This window comes from Mandrillus leucophaeus, unplaced genomic scaffold (assembly GCF_000951045.1).
Source record: "Mandrillus leucophaeus isolate KB7577 unplaced genomic scaffold, Mleu.le_1.0 Scaffold68, whole genome shotgun sequence".
In the NCBI taxonomy this organism is placed as follows: Eukaryota; Metazoa; Chordata; class Mammalia; order Primates; family Cercopithecidae; genus Mandrillus; species Mandrillus leucophaeus.
In genome coordinates this window covers 1,213,854-1,219,707 of record NW_012107363.1, presented here as the reverse complement: position 1 = coordinate 1,219,707, position 5,854 = coordinate 1,213,854, and positions in this window count along the sequence as shown.

The following is a 5,854-nucleotide window of genomic DNA, read 5'->3' as shown; positions in this document are numbered from 1 at the left end:
CTTTCTTTCTTTCTTTCTTTCTCTCTCTCTTTCTTTCTTTTCCTTTCTTTTTCTTTCTCTCTCTTTCCCCTTCCTTCCTTTCTCCTTCTCTCCTTTCTTTCTTTCTTCTTTCTTTCTCTTTCTTTCTTTCTCCCCCCTTTCTTTCTTTTTCTCTCTCTTTCCCCTTCCTTCCTTTCTCTCCTTCCTTCCTTTCTCTCCTTCCTTCCTTCCTCTCTCTTTCTCTCTTTCTTCTTTCTTTTTTTTCGGAATTTCACTCTTGTTGCCCAGGTTGGAGTGCACTGGCATGATCATGGCTCACTGCAACCTCCACCTCCCATGTTCAAGCAATTCTCCTGCCTCAGCCTACCGAGTAGCTGAGATTACAGGCACCCACAACCATGCCCAGCTAATTTTTTTCTTTTTAAGTAGAGATGGGGTTTTACCATGTTGGCCAGGTTGGTCTTGAACTCCTGACCTCAGGTGATCCACCTGCCTCAGCCTTTCAAAGTGCTGGGATTATAGGCATGAGCCACCACACCCGGCCAGGTGCTGTTTTCTATCAAGCATCTCCATGGCTCGCCGTGGACCTCACTGCGTTCCAGCCTTGATGCTTGTTAAAGTGATTGCATTGACCTTGCTTCCGGTGGTTTGGTGTGCGCTCCCAGCCCCTTATTTCTGGATCCTCTTATTCCCAGCACTCTCAGCAAGCCTCGTTCTGTAATGGCACCTCCCACCACCCACCCTGGCCTATGGCAGACAGCCCTACCCCTGAGCTACCTGGTGAAGCCAGTGCCGGGTCAATGGGACGTCCTCGGTGGTGTCTTGTGGAACGCTGTCACCCAGTGGGTTTTCTGTCTGCTCCGGTCCATGCCCACTTCTCTGTCTTTTGATCCCTTCTTCTATCATCTGCCATCTTTCTCCAAGTTTCAAGAGCCACTTCAGCAGTGCGTTAGCACTGTCTCCTGCTGTTAAATCCGGCGTGACTGGTGTCTTAGTCATCTTGGGCTGCCATAAGAAGAAACCACAGACTGAATGGCTTAAACAGCAGACATTTATTTTCTCGTGGTTCTGGAGGCTGGAAGTCCAAGATCAAGGTACCAGCAGGATCAGTTTCTGGAGAGAGCTTGCTCCTTGCTTTGTACATGGCTGTCTTCTCCCTGTGTCCTCACATAGCCTTTCCTCTGTGCATGTAAGGCGGGGGGAGGCAGGGGGAGAGGGGGAGAGAGAGAGAGAGAGAGAGAGAGAGAGAGAGAGAGAGGCAGAGAGACAGAGAGACAGAGAGACAGACAGAGAGAGAGAGAGGGAATGAGATCTGGTGTCTTTTCCTCCTTTTCTAAGGATACCAGCCTTATCAGGTTAGGGTCTCACCCTGATGACCTCATTTTACCTTAATCACCTCCTTATAGGCCCTATCTCCAAATACAGTCACATTGGGGGTTAGAGCTTCCACCTATGAATTTTTGGGGGGATACAATAGAGTCCATAACAACGGGAGAAGGCCCCCATTTCACGAGCTCCTCCTGCCCTTGATCCAGTCCCAAGAGCACTGTCCCACCTCCACTGCTCCATGCTGGCTGGGTCCATAGCTCCTTCAGGGTGTAGTCTTGTCCTCCCTGGCTGGTCCAGCATGTCCCCAGGTGGGTGTGGTTGTGACTTTACCCCAGTGATGAATCTGGTGGTCAGCACAGTTTGTAGGTGGATTCTGAGGGCAGGATGTTTGGTCTTCCACGTTGAAGGCTGCGGTATCATCTTTAGGCAAGGAGAGGCTGTTATCCTCTGAGGGAGGACTTGGGCACTTCTGCAGGCCCAGGGGGTCCAGGTAAATCTGGGGAACCACAATTGGAGACTGTGCATTCACTCAGACATCTCATCATGCTCTTCTTGGAGTCCCACTCCTTTGTGATCAGGGCTGGAAGCTTGGCATTGCAGGCCTGACAGGATTGGGCACCTGGCCTACTCTGTAGCTTCCCTCTTCATAACTAAGCCCTGGGCTGGTTCTTGCTTTTTTTTTTTTTTTTTTTTTTTTTTTGAGACAGAGTTTTTGCTCTTGTCGCCCAGGCTGGAGTGCAATGGCGCAATCTCACTGCAACCTCCACCTCCCGAGTTCAAGCAATCCTCCTGCCTCAGCCTCCTGTGTAGCTGGGATCACAGGTGCCTGCCACCATGCCTGGCTAATTTTTGTATTTTTAGTAGAGATGGAGTTTCACCCTGTTGGCCTGGCTGGTCTTGAACTCCTGACCTCAGGTGATCTGCCCCCCTCAACCTCCCAACGTGTTGGGATTACAGGCGTGAACCATGACACCCGACGGGGATCACATTTCAACCTGAGATTTGAAGGGGGCAAATATCCAAACTCCATCAGGAGGGTAGGGTAGTGGGTACAGTTTTTAATTGGGTACAATTTAAAGGGGTGCAGTTTTAAATAGCAAAATCCACATTGAGAAAGGGACATCTGAGCAGGAGGTGTGGAAGAGGGCGGTGTGGATGTCTGGGGACCAAGCTTACCAAACTTACTGGGCAGCAGTCACTGTAAGTGCAAAGGCCCTGAGGCAGGACCAGGCCTGGTAAGCTCAGGAGCCAGCAAGGAGGTCCCTGTAGCTGGAATGGAGGGAACCAGGGGAAGAAAAACAGGAGGGAAGGTTCTAGAATGGGGGACAGTGGACAGATATGGGGCTTTGTGGGACTTTGGCTTTTACTCCGAAGGAGATGGGAGCCATTGCAGGATTTTGAGCAAAGACTGAGGTGATCTGACTTATGTTGTAAGAGGATCCCTCTGACTGCTGTGTTGCTGGGTGGAGAGCACACCAGACCCGGCTGGGCCAGAAGTGGGGAGACCAAGTAGGAGTCGTGTGCAATAGTCCAGGTGAGACATAACGGTGGTTAGGACCTGGGAATAGCGGTGGAGGTGGTGACACGTGGTCGGGCTTGACTGTGTTTTGCAGGAAGAGCTGACAGAACCTGCTAGTGAATATGATGTGCTGTGTGAGCCATGGGGAGGCAGGGATGATGATGTGGTGTAGGTACAATGTGCACAGGCCTGTGTTGACACAAAGCATTTATTTCATTTCCCTTGGTCTCTTCTAATGGCTGGTCTGAGTTGGTTTCTTTTTCCTCCTCAACTGTTTTCTGAGCTGTAACAGCAGTGAGAGAGTGTCCCTCCTGGCCCCGGGGACACACCCTTCTTGTGGCTGGGGTTGGGGGAGGGGATTCCTCACTGCAGTGAAGTAGGGGGAGTCTCCTGGGTAGGGGGAAGTATCTGGGCATCTTCTGTGACAATCTCAGATGAAAGTTCGGCTTCACTTCACGGGGGGTGGCATTTCACTGCAGGGACAGACTACAGCCTAGAAACATGTCTTTCTAAGAACAGGCTCTGGCGTGCCCAGCCCGAAGAGGCTATTTTAGGTTTTGGGTTCTGTTACTTTGGTTACTAGTAGCAAATTGTTGTCAGAAAAAAAGCTGGTGCCAAATGTGTATCCCCCCATCCCCCACTCTGATGTGATGTACTGCAAAGGCTTCCCATTTGAATCAAAGCTCTGTCATGAAAAACGCAGGATCCAGAAGGGCCAATACAGCGACGTGGACTGTTTCAGGTTATGCCAGTGTTCTCTGGCATTGACGCTCCTCAAAGCGGCCATCGCTGCTCTTGCGAAGTGTAGCGTGTGCCCTCGCCCTTCTTCACCAGACTTGTCCCAGGTGACTCACAAGGAGCAACAGCCTGACCTCTGTAGGTGTGAGAGTTTGCGATAGGGGCCCACCAGCGCCGTCTCCCGTTCAGTCCGGACCCTGTGACATCAGCACTCTTCGTCCTCCTGAGCAAGTGGGACAGTTCTGGGGAACTTCCTCTTACTTTAATGGGTGAACTGCTTGGGACTACGTCCAGTGCCAAACGGTCTTCCCGATCAGCAGCAGGGACCCTGGCATACTCCTGCCCCCAGGCCTTCCATGGCTACCCAGTGTCTCTGTCAGGAAGCCTCATCCTCAGCTTGTATTGCAGATAATTCAGGGTTTAGCCCCAACTTGCTTTTTTGGCCGTACCTCCCACATGCTTGTACTGCGTTCCTTCCAGAAACTGCAATCAGGCCCCATGGCTCCCCATCCTCACCCCCCTTTCCTCTTCTGTGTGTCTCTTCCGCCTGGAATGAGCTCGCTTCCTTCAGCCACCACCCTTACGTGGCTGGATCCTTCAAGTCCCTTCCTACTGCAAGCCCTTTGCACGTGCTGACCCTCCTGCCTGGAAGCACTTCCTCCACTCTTTGTGGGATGGACTGCGATTCCTCCTTTGTGTCTTGCACGTGGAAGGCCAGAGAGAGCGTCCATGAACCTCCCCTCTCCATAGCACTGATGGCTGTATAGAATTCAATAGTAATTTGTGCATTTGGTTAACATCTTCCTCACCTTCTATACCATAGGCTCCATGAGACTTTGTTTTGTTCACTACCAGATGTGGCACCTGGGAGAAAGGAGGGGCTGTCTACCTTTTGTCGAAAGAACAAATTAATTTATTATTACCCGCATGCCTGTTTCCCTTGCACACTCAAGGAAATGGGCCATGACCTGGTGCAGTGCAAAAAGCTCAGCCGAGGAGCTCCTCCCACCTCCGTAGCTCACCTGCAGTGTAAGCAAGTCACTTAACCCTGGGGCAGGGATGATGCATCCCATGGCTCCTGGCAGCCTGACCCAGAGCCTCCAGGTTCTAACCTTTAAAATGGGGATATTTATACCTATTCATAGGGTTGTTGTAAATATGAAACTAGGCCATGCCAAGTGAATGCCCGGGACCTGACCCAGGTCCACCCCACCTCAGGCTGTAAGGCTGCCCGTGGGACCTGTATTTATCAGGAAAACCTTTCATGCCCTGATGCTGTGCCAGGCCCAGGGCTGGGAGCTGAGAGAACAGGGGCTGATGCTGCTGCAGGATGCCCTCATGTCGGAAGACAGGCACTGCCTGGGGGAGAAGCTGCTCTGGGGCTTTTGGGGCTCCTGGGAGGACCCTGGAGGCCTTCCTGGAGGAGGAGGTGAAGAAGTTGGACTTTCCAGGCCAAGAAGGAAGAGGGAGGGGGTCAGAGGCTTAGAAGACAGAGGAACTGGAATGATCCCTCCTGCTAGGTGAGGTGTAGAGGGGCTAGGATTCAGCTCAGGGGCCTAGAACTGGGCCAAGGTGGGGTGGGGTGACCTGACCTTGGGCCTGGGGCCTGCCGCACTCTTTCCTTCCCTCTGCTCTCCTTCTTCTGCTCCCTGGAGGGTCTCTCCTTAGCCATTCCCTCTCCTCTCCCTTCCTGGGAGGGTAACCGAGGAGAGGGGGAAGTGGGGGGATTAACGTGTGACTCTGTGGCTGTCTGCTCGCGCTTTGTGCACACTGGCATCATGGGGTTCTGTGCTCATTCAGGGAGAGGCAGCTGGGACCCCAAGAGGGCCAGCGGCCCCTCGTGCCTTAGGATCACCCTGGGAGCACGCTCTCTCCTCCCTGCTTTGATGGGCTTCTCTAGCCCTGGCCCTTCCCAGGGGACGTCCAGCCTCCTCCTCTCCGCGTGGCCGATTGCTCTTCCTCCTTCGTCTGTTGCACGTGGAAGGTCGGAGGGCGCGTCCGTGAAGCTCCCGCCCTTCCTCATGGCATTGATTGCTGTACCCCTCGGACCCAGTGTGGGGGCAGGGGTGGGCAGCGACCCCGGCTCCCAGCAGGGCGGGTCTGGGGAAGGGCAGGACGCAAAGGGGCTCAAACCAGAATCGCAGTCTGGAGCTGGAGCCTCTCCTTGGCCAGTTACTCCGGCTGAGTACCTTTCCCTCTCCGTGCCTCAGTTTCTTCTCAGTAAAATGGGCATCGCCGTGAGGCAGGCGGCCCTCGCGCGGTGACGGTGACGGCTGGCAGAGGCGGCTG